Source organism: Orycteropus afer, unplaced genomic scaffold (genome assembly GCF_000298275.1).
Source record: "Orycteropus afer afer isolate SDZICR_OR568_19922 unplaced genomic scaffold, OryAfe1.0 scaffold00265, whole genome shotgun sequence".
NCBI classification, from domain to species: Eukaryota; Metazoa; Chordata; class Mammalia; order Tubulidentata; family Orycteropodidae; genus Orycteropus; species Orycteropus afer.
In genome coordinates, this window is record NW_006921852.1 from 4,785,043 (window position 1) to 4,796,675 (window position 11,633).

Consider the following 11,633-nt stretch of genomic DNA (forward strand, 5'->3'; position numbering starts at 1 on the left):
TCCGAGGAGTGGCTGGTGGGTTTGAACCGCCAGCCTCCTGGTTAGCAGTCAAGTGCCTTAGGCACTATGCTACCAGAGCTCCTATTAGAGAGATGCAAATGAAAACAAATATGAGATACCATCTCACACCAGCATTAGTAGCAAACTTCAACAAAACAGAAAATAACAAATGGTGACAAGGATGTGGAGAGACTGGGATTCTCATAGACTGCTGGTGGACTGTAAAATGATACAAACACTGTGGGAAGGAAATTGGTATGGTGATTCCTTAAAAATTTGGAAATAGAAATACCATTTGATCCTGTAATCCCATTATGAGATATATATCCCAAAGAAGTGAAAGTCAGGACACAAATAGATATACACACACCCATGTTCATCACAACACTATTCACAGTAGCAAAGAGATGGAAACAACCTAAACACCTATCAATTGAGGAATGAATAAACAAACTGGTGCATCCACACAATTGAATACTATGCAACCCTAAAGAATAATGTAGAAATTGCAAAACACTGCATAACGTGCATGGACTTGGAGAACGTTATGTTGAGTTAAATAAGTCAATCACAGAAGGACAGATATTGTACTTGTCTACCATTTCAAAAATTCAAGGAAAGGTTTATACACAGAAGGAAACTTTGTTGGTTATCAGGGATGGGAGGAGAGGGGAGGGGAGGGAAAATTTCTAGATGGGTTGAAAAAAAATTATAAATAGAAACCAAGGAGTATAAGTGGTTACCAGGGGGTAGGAGGGGGGGGATGGGAAAGTTTTTGTTTGTGGGGCATTGAGTTTATGTTAATGGTGATAGAATATTTTGGAAAAAGAGCAATTGTGGTGACACAACATGAAAAATGCCATCAACATCCCTGAGTTGTAAGGGGACAGTTTATATGCTGGAGAATACCTTGTTGTCTATGTTTTCACCACAATAAAAGTTAAAAAAAAAGTTTGCCATCTCTACCAAGAACATTATTTGATCATAAATATCACCACATAGTTTAATGCTTTTCAGCATTCAGAATAAAATATTCATCCTTTCTCAGAGATGGCTTCTCTGACTACTTTTACTCAAGTAGCAAACACACATACTTCTCTGACCTTTATTTTCTACTCCTATATTTTATTTCTGTCATAAATTATTATTTTATAAAATTATTTTATTTGGCTTCTTATAGGTTTATTATCTCTCTTGCCACATAAGCAATAATAATAATAAATATTCACCACAAAAATTCCCAGGACTTTTATTAAATGTAAGGTAATATTTTCTAAATGAATAAATAATTAGCTAATCATTAAGTTAAATATTTAGTCAATTCTATGAACAACTTTGGTAGATCTCGTGATAGTTTATTCTAAAGTAAAATAGCAGAGAGATTTGGTTATCGACTGATGAATGCCTAACCAATCCTTATGCGACTAATGTTCAGCAAATATAGGAAGAGGAAATGTATTAATTGAAAATAACAAGAGCTTTTGTTGATTGCAAAATAGAAAAAGGAAAAAGTTCAAAATATGTCTTGTAATTCTTGTCTTCAATGTCCTTTATCATTACTGTTAATAATAAAACGTAATTGTTTCATAGCATATGTCCTCCAACATATTATTTCCAAACATGTAACATGTTTTCTGGTTATACCATACCTTTGCATGGTATAAACTATCTGCTTAAAAGTAAGAATTTCAAAAATAACTCATAAGTACTGAATTGGTGACAATTTAAAAATACCAGCATCACAATGGAAAATATGGCTCTAGTATATTCAGCAAACCTAACTTATATTTCATACCATTTATTTACTTACCCTCTAATTTGCTTAACATTACCTTAGATTGTAAACAATTCTGATAGTGTAATGGTTAAAGCATGTGGCTACTAACCAAAAAGTTTGTGGTTTGAACCCACCAGCCTCTCCAAGCAAGAAAGATGGCGTGGTCTGCTTCCATAAGGATTTACGGCCTTGGAAACCCAGTGGGGGTTGCTGTGAGTCAGAATTGACTCAATGGCAGTGAGTTTTAGATTCCAGTACTTGCTATATCTAGTAAAAATACCAAACCAACCTCACTGCTCTAGAGTCACTTACAACTCATAGCGACCCCTCCTTGTGTTTCTTAGTTGGTATCTCTACAGAAGTAGATTGCCCAGTCTTACTTCTGACGAGTGGCTGGGGGGGTTGAACTGCCAGCCTTCTGCTTAGCAGTCAAATGCCTTAGGCACTATGACATGAGAGCTCTCAGTAAAAATAAGTATCCTATTTTTACACAAATGACAAACACTTTATATGGTTTTGTTAACATGCATCTCCTTCGTGCTTTAGTTTCCTGTGTGTGCTGTGTGAATTATATGGGTGTAGACATTATTTGTGTGGACATTTTATATGTGAAAATAATTACTCAAGAGCATATTTCTTTGCAATTGTAATGCAGTTTTCCCTATGTGCAAGAAGGAAGATTAGATATCAATTGTTTTCTATCAGGTTATTAGGTCCAGGTTATCTATAATAGTAGGTTTGATAATGGAAAGAAAGAAGACTTCAAAAGTATTTTAGCTATTGTGCACATGTTCTTAACTTATATAAGTCTCCTCATTTCCAAGCTGCAGCAGACTCTTGAATCAGAAATACTGTGGAATAATAGTGGTTTAAACAGATCAAGATATATTGGCCTCTATATAAACCATATTCATCTTAATGATTGTTAAAGGTGATGACCACTGGCAAAGCAACATGATCAAAGATTGTTTGCCTCTGCACAGCAGGAAAATCATGTAAATTTAGTTACATAGTTCTAATCGAAGGTGAAACTGGCAAAAATTTGAACTGTCACTAGCACTATACTGTGTGATCTTAAAGATAATCATTCTGGCAAACTACATACTGTATACAGTAAGCATACTTATTTAAAGGACTCCTGATATATTTACATGATTATTCAATTTTATACACAGTGAGTTGAGGATGTAAGAAATATGAGAAAGTAAAACAAAAATTACATTGTAGGCTCTCTTACTAAAATGACATAGATAGTTTTGTATTGTCACATGACATGAAATCTGTGCTATAGACAATAATCCATACAATAGATTCCAATTTGCCTAGATTCTCTGTAGTTCAGTGCTAAGAGTTGCCTTCATGATTCTCTTCTCACTAAATTTCAGCTCTGATAAATAATTCTTATTTATGCTCTCTTCTACATGCCCCTCAATTTGGAAATGTAATCCCCATTTAATCATTTCTATTAAAACACTGTATGTATTCTGTTACTTTAGATTTGAGAGGGATATCTCTCAAAGATTGATGATTACCTTCAATTATTACTAAAATTTTAAGATGAGTAAGAGAAATCCCTGCATAACAGTGTCTTAAAAAGTATGGAATTTTATTTTGTTATTATTTTTTCTTTAACCCCTAAATCAACATGGAGATAACTAGTCCAGGGTTAGAATGGTGACTTTACTCTAAGACATTCTTGAAGACTCAGGCTTCCCATAGCTATTCATCCCACTGATCCTAAGAAATGACTTTGCTACATATGAGCCAAATTTCTGCATCCATTTTACAGGTAGTAGAATGGAGGGAGAAAGAAGAAGGGAAAGTATCACTTAAAAAGAGGTGGTTGGCAGAGGTCAATTTGGTTTACATAATTTTGCCTATGCAGTCTTCTCACTTACGTGTCTAAAAGAAAATACAAATTCTAATTCTATACAACAGATCTTCCTTTCTCTCTTTCCTAAATTTGGTTACATGTCCACACTTAGCTACATGCATTTTTGGTAAATATGATGTATTATGTAGTCTGGCAGATCATGTGTCATACTAAGACTCTGCCACAGGGGATTTAGGGAAGAAAGATTTTTTAATTTCAGAAGGAGATTTAGAAGATTTCAGTTATTTATTTGAAAGTTACTTAGTAGATTGTTATGCCATAATTGTGTCTCAGCCCTCACAAGCAACTTTAGGAAAAAAAAATTACAAAGGTAAATAAAACTAATCCAATCAAACTCATTATTGTCAAATTGATTCTGATTCATGCTGACCCCATGTATGACAAAGTAGAACTTTTTCGTAGTTCTTCCTTGATAATTTTTACAAAAAACACTTCACCAGACCTTTCTTCCATGAGCCACTGGGTGGTTTCAAACTGTCAACCTTTAGATTAGTAATCATGTGTGAAATGTGTGTGCTACCTGTTATTGTTGGTAGGTGTCATCAAGTTGGTTCTGGCTCACAGTGATCTTATGTACAACAGAATGAAACACTGCCTAGTCCTGTGTCATTCTCACAATTATGCTATGTTTGAGCCAATTTTTGTAGCCATTGTGTCAACCCATAGCATTGAGGTACTTCCCTTCACTGACCCTTTACTTTAGCAAGCATGATATCTTTATCCAGGGTCTGGTCCCCCCTGACAACATGATCAAAGTGCAAGAAATGAAATCTTGCTCACATCTAAGGGGAATTTTGACTCTACTTCATCCTAGACAGATTTTTTTTGTTCTTCTGGAAGTCAATGGTATTCCTTGCCAACCCCATAACACAAAGTCATCAATTCTTCTTTGGTCTTCCTTATTCATTATCCAGCTTTTACATGCATACGAGGTGACTGAAAATCCCATGGCTTAAGTAAGACTTACCTTAGTCTTTAAAGTGACATCATTGGTCTTTACTCACTTGAAGCTTTTTGCAGAAGATTTGCACAATGTATTATATCATTTGATTTCCTGACTGCTGCTTCCATGGGTGTGGATTGTGGATCCAAGTAAAATGAAATCTTTGACAACTTCGATCTTTCTCTATTTATCATGAAGTTGCTTATTAGTTCATTTGTGTGGATTTTTGTTTTATGTTAAAGTGTATTCCATAATGAAGTCAGTAGTCCTTGATCTTCATCAGTAAGTGCTTCAAGTCTTCTACTTTGAGCAAGCAAGTTTGTGTAATCTGCATATCACAAGTTATTAATGAGTCTTCCTTCAATTCTGATGCCACTGTCTTTTCATATTGTTCAGCTTCCTGGATTATTTGCTCAGCATACAGATTGGATAAGTATGGTGAAAGGATACAACCTTGAAACACATCCTTCCTGATTTTAAACCACATAGTATCCCCTTGTTCTATTCAAACAACAGCCTCCTAGTCTATGTACAGGTTCCTCATGAGTGCAATTAAATGTTCCAGAATCCCCATTATTTTCAATGTTATCCATAAATTTGTGTGTTCCACATAGTCAAAGGCTTTTGCAGAATCAATAAAACACAAGTAATCCTTCTGGGATTCTTTGCTTTCAGCCAAGGTCCATCTGACATCAGCAGTGATATCCCCATTCCATTACTCTTCTGAATCCAACTAACATTTCTAGATGTTCCCTGTCAATATACTGCTGCAACCATCTTCAAATTATTTTCAGCAAAATTTTACTTGTGTTTTATATTAATGATATTATTTGATTATTTCCAAATTCTGTTGGATCACCTTTCTTTGGAATGGGTACAAGTATGGATCTCTTCTGGTCAGTTGTCCAGATAGCTATCATCCAAATTTCTTGTAATAGATGAGTAAGTGCCTCCAGCATGGCATCTGTTTGTTGAAACATCTCAATGGCTATTCTATCAATTTCTGGAGCCTTTTTTTTTCACTGATTCCATAATTTTGCAATGTTATTCATAATTTGTTATGATCTATGTTGTCCAATTTCTTTGCATAGTCTACAAAACACATGCAAGCACTTTTCTCATATTCTATGCTTTCAGCCAAGAGTCATCTGAAATAAGCAGTGATATCCTTTGTTCCACATCCTCTTCTTAACCTGGCTTCAATTTCTGGTGTTCCTCTGTGTACTGCTGCAAGAGTGTTTGAATTATTTTTAACAAAATTTTACTTGTGAGTGATATTAATATCAATATACAATAATTTATGCATTCTGTTGCATCACCTCTCTCTGGATGGGCACTATTATGGATCTCTTCCAGCAGGTTGGCCAGGTAACTCTCTTCCAAATTTCTTGGAATAGACTATGGAGCACTTCCAGTTTTCAATCCAGTTGATGAAACATTGCCATTGTTATTCTATCACTTCTCACAGCCTAGGCCAATACTTTCAGTGCACTTTGGACTTCTTCCTTCAGTACCATTGGTTCTTGATCATATATTACCTCTTGAAATGTTTGAGCATCAAACAATTCTTGTTGGTATGGTGTCTCTGTGCATATGATTTTCCTTGTGTCATTCAATTATTTGCCCATAGAATCTTTCAATATTGCAAGCTGAGACTTGGATTTTTTTCTAAAGATATATCAGCTTGAGAAATGTCAAGCATGTTCTTCACTTTCAGTTTAATTCAGGGAATAAAATTACATTTATTATAATGTAAAATATTTTAGGACACAAGTCAAAAAATATATTTCTTTCTCCATTTTCTAATGTCTTTTAATTTTCTTAAAATAACAAAACATATCTATTTTATAATAAAAAAATATGATTTTTGTACTCACCTGAAACTCACTGTTTATCTGCAACAAAGTATGGGGCAAAGCCACTTTTTAACAAGGTTTCATGTAACAGAATCATAGAAATTTTAAAAAATGATGCAGCAACTTGTTTGAGATTATGTGTCCACTTTCACATTCTATGATTTACCTTTTATATTCATTTTATGAGCAGTTATCCAGTCCAGGATAAAACCCAAACATGTGATCTTTCCAATGTCTTTACACAATCTATTCCCTTTGTCCACAATATATTGATTTTTTAAATTTTTTTTTGCTTTTTATGATTCAAACCATAAACATATTATAGCAAATTATTATTTAAGTACTGTAAGAGTGAGTCTTTTAAAATGAAGATCAGTATAAAATACATTTTTATTATATTTGAATAAATATCTTTTCCTAAGACAGTTTCAGTGCTTGAACACCTGGTCAAAATTGTCTAAATTTTCACTCTTATGACAAAAATCTTCCACACTGCAGAACTCTTCCCCAGATTTCAATCTTGTCATCAAATTACCTGCTGTATCTTTCTTTCTTCCTGAAAGTTTGCACACATTTTCCCCTAGAAATGTACAACTCTCATATTTCCTTTTCAGTTAGTGACAGTTTCCTAATCCCTCATGTTAAATTCCTCTTTTATTCAACATTACAAAGTCATGTGATAAGTTTGACATTTTAATTTACTGATTAAAAGTATAATTTAGAATACAATATCTGGGCTGAAATTCTGCTTGTGCTGTTTTATTTCTATTTACTTAAAGTATTTTTGCTTGCTTTTTTTTTAATCATAAAAATTATAAAATGTGGGTATTTGTTATATCAAGAGTTTTTGAGAGGAATAAATGAATTTTTGTGTGTAAATACTCCTGACAATTTGACAAGGATTTTAAAAATATTATTAATATTTTATTATATTAAAATGAATAATTATTTTTACAATATTTCCATTACTTTTTAAATATTCCTTATCACATTACTAACTTTCTTATATGTTATAATGCACTTATGAAATTCTTCATTATTCCCACCTGGACTATTATAGTATCTCCTATCCTATTTTCCCTCTGTGTCAGTTTAAGTCCTCTGAAAGTAGGCATTGAGGCAAAGTCAGTAGTGCTGAATGTTTACAGGGGAGTAATTCCTATGAAAGTTAAAGGGAAGTGGGTTCAGAAACAAGAATGAACAGGAAAACACTCAAGTCTGCAAATTGATCCCCATGAAATAAAAGATGTGGAAAAAATAAATTGGACAGAAAGAGAACATCCAACTGCCACATAGATCTGGGGAAAAAAAAAAAAAAATCTTGGCCAATGTAATAGGAAGTTCTGGGACAAAAATTGCCCATTAGAGGATTGCAATATTGGGTAGAAATGACCAGGCCCTAAAAATCCTAGTAACCTAAACAAGACAAAAAGTCTTGGTCTGAGGGCTTCCGTAGAAGAGCATTATTGAGGCTTGAATGTTGTGGCAATACCCCATGACACAACAGCTGGAACTTGTCTTCTTATTAGACTCCCAAACAAATTCTTTTTTTAAAGGGAGACCTGAACATCACCTTCCCATGACTTCTACAGCTTTTTAATATCCTGTAATCCTTTAATATGTCCAGTACACAATTACCACTGATATAAAAGGTGAACTTTACTATCAAAGTGGCTAAAATCACTTAAATAGCTCTCCATCAACCAGATGTTAAACATCTAAATTCAAATATATTATTAAAACCTCTGCTTACTTAATTGTTGTCATCCACTAACCTTTATTGACTTGTAATTTGTACTAAAACAATTCTAAAATCTCTGCTATTTTTAGCATATCACACTACATCAAGCCTATATGTATTTGGTCTTTTTCTATTTGTCACTACCCACCTACTTTGCTTTTTTATTGATTAATACTCACCACAAGTATAATTTCACCTGAGAACATTTTCTTCATATCACCAAACTGTGTTAGTCACCTATAACTACTATTGGACAGAAGGAAAATGACTCCATTAAAAACTACTTCATATTGTGAATATCTCATGAATTTCCTGGAACAAAGGTCATTACTAGGGAGCAAGAGATGTTCACATATGAAGTTAGAAAGAGGAATTTGAGTCAGAAATGCATAGTAATAAAAATTTAATGACATAGTAGATCATTTCAAAAGCCAATAGCAGGATAATAATGCTTTTTCTTTTTAATTGTGTAGATGATATTAAGCCAAATACAACTCATAGGGTTTTTCCCATCTTGATGTGCAGATCAACAAGGGTTCCCAACTAAATGAAAATAGAATATTACTATTTAATGACATAGTAGATCATTTCAAAAGTCAATAGAAGAATAATAGTGCTTTTCCTTTTTAATTGTGTAGATGATATTAAGCCAAATATAAGTCATAGGGCTTTTCCCATCTTGAGGTGCAGATCAGAAAGGGATCCCAACTAAATGAAAATAGGATATCACTATTATTGATTCTGTCTTGTGAAATTTATGGAGATACTTGTGGGGTGATTTTGTTATTGTTAATTTTCAGTGCAAGAAATTAATTAATTAATTTTTTGTTTTGTGTTTATGAACTTGCCATCCATAACTGACTTGGGTTTAACAGTCTTAGGAAAATAATAAACTTACATTGATGGATGGAAGAATTTTCTTGATTGTTTCTATGTGGGGAGGGCTACAAGAAGCTTTAATCTTAGTAAGAAAGGAGCTTCAGCAATAACCTACTTGATTATGGTGTTTTAAGTCCCATGAAGACTTCACCTAAAAAGCAATAGATCCAAGTCATAGTCTAAGAGGTCCAAGAGCAAAGTTATGACCATATCACAACCCTTTTCTACCTTTATTAATATAAAATTAAAAAAAAAAAAAAAGAAAAGAAAAGTAGAGAATGTTTTTATTTATTAGGTCCAGGGATAGATTTTCTCCATTGTATCATTTTCTTCCACTGTATTATTTTCCATTTTTCTCTATTGAATTATTTTCTTCCATTCTTGAGTGGAGAGTAGCTGAAGCAAATGGAAGAAATGGCAAGATAAAAGAGCTGAACAGAAGATTTCAAAAAGCAGCTCGAGCAGACAAAGCCAATTACTATAATGAAATGTGCAAAGACCTGGAGTTAGAAAAACAAAAAGGATGAACACGTTTAGCATTTCTCAAGCTAAAAGAATTGAGGAAAAATTTAAGCCTCAAGTTGCAATATTGAAATATTCTATGGGCAAAATATTGAATGACACAGGAAGTATTAAAAGAAGATGGACGGAAACACAGAGTCATTGTACCAAAAGGACCTGTTGATTCTCATCCATTTCAGTAATTGTCATATGATCAAGCACTGATTGTACTGAAGGAAGAAGTTGAGGCTGCATTGAAGGAATTGGTGAAGAACAAGGCACCAGGAATTGATGGAATACCCATTGAGATGTTTCAACAAATGGATGCCTCACTGGAGGCACTCCCTCAGTTATACCAAGAGATTTGGAAGACAGCTACATGGCCAATTGACAGGAAAAGATCCACATTTGTATCCATTCCAAAGAGAGGTGATCCCACAGAATGTGGAAATTATCGAACAATATCGTTAATATCACATAGAAGTAAAATCTTACTGAAGATAATTCAAGAACAATTGCAGCAGTATATTGACAGAGAACATCCAGAGGTGTAGGCAGAATTCAGAAGAGGATGTGGAATGAGGGATATCATTGCTGATGTCAAATGGATCTTGGCTCAATGCAAAGAATACCAGAAAGATGTTTACTCATGTTTTATTGACTATGCAAAGACATTTAATTGTATGGATCATAAAAAAAAATTATGGGTAACATTGAGAAGAATGGGAATTCCAGAACACTTAATTGTACTCATGAAAAACCTGTACATAGACCAGGAGGCTGTCGTTTGAATGGAACAAGGTGACACTCTATGGTTTAAAATCAAGAAAGGAGTGCATCAGGGTTGTATCCTTTCATCATGTTTATTTAATCTATATGCTGAGCAAATTATCCAAGAAGCTGGACTATATGAAGAAAAACGTGGCATCAGGATTGGGGGGAGAATCATTAACAACCTGTGATACACTGATGACACAACTTTGTTAAAAGTGAGGATGACTTGAAGCACTTACTGGTGAAGGTTAAAGAATAAAGTCTGCAATATGGATTACATCTCAATATAAAGAAACAAAAATCCTCACAACTGGACCAATGAGCAGCATCACAATAAATGGAGAAAATATTGAATTTGTCAAAGACTTCACATTGCTTGGTTCTACAATCCACGCCAACAGAAGCAGCTGTCAGGACATCAGATGATGTATAGCACTCAGCAAATCATCTACAAAGGACCTCTTTCAAGTGTTGAGGAGCAAAGATGTCTCCTTGAGGACTAAGGTGTGCCTGATGCAAGCCATAATATTTTCATCACCTGATATGCATGTGAGAGCTGGACAATGAATAAGGAAGACCAAAGAAGAGTTGACACTTTTGATTTGTGGTGCTGGTGAAGAATGCTGAGAGTACCGTGGACTGCTAAAAGATGTAACAAATCTTTCCTGGAGGAAGTGCCACCAGAATGCTCCTTGGGGGTGAGAATGGCCAGACTTTGTCTTATCCACTTTGATCATGTTGTCAGAAGGGACCATTCCCTGAAGAAGGATGTCATGTTGGTAAGGTGGACAGTCGATGGAAGAGGAGAAGGCCCTCAACGAGATGGACTGACACATGGCTGCCTCGATGGGCTCAAGTATAGCAAGGGTTGTGGAGCTGGTGTGGGACCAAGCAGTGTTTCATTCTGCCATGCATAGAGTCACTATGAGTCAGAAATGACTCAAAGGCACCTTATAACAACAACATCTAGCACAATTAGATTAGAAATCAAATGAAAATACATGATATTTTGAATGAGAAAACAAAATTGTCATTATATGCAAGTGATATGATTGGTAAAATGGAAAACAAATGTATAGAGGAACTATTAGAAATTTAAAAATACAACTGGTATATAGTAATGTAAACAATAATTATATTTCTCTACATTCAGTATGTTGTTGTTGTTATTTACCATCGAGTCGGACCTGACTCATAGCGACCCCTCCTTGGGTTTCTGAGGCAGTATCACTACAGAAGTAGATTGCCCCATCTTCCTTCCGAGGAGT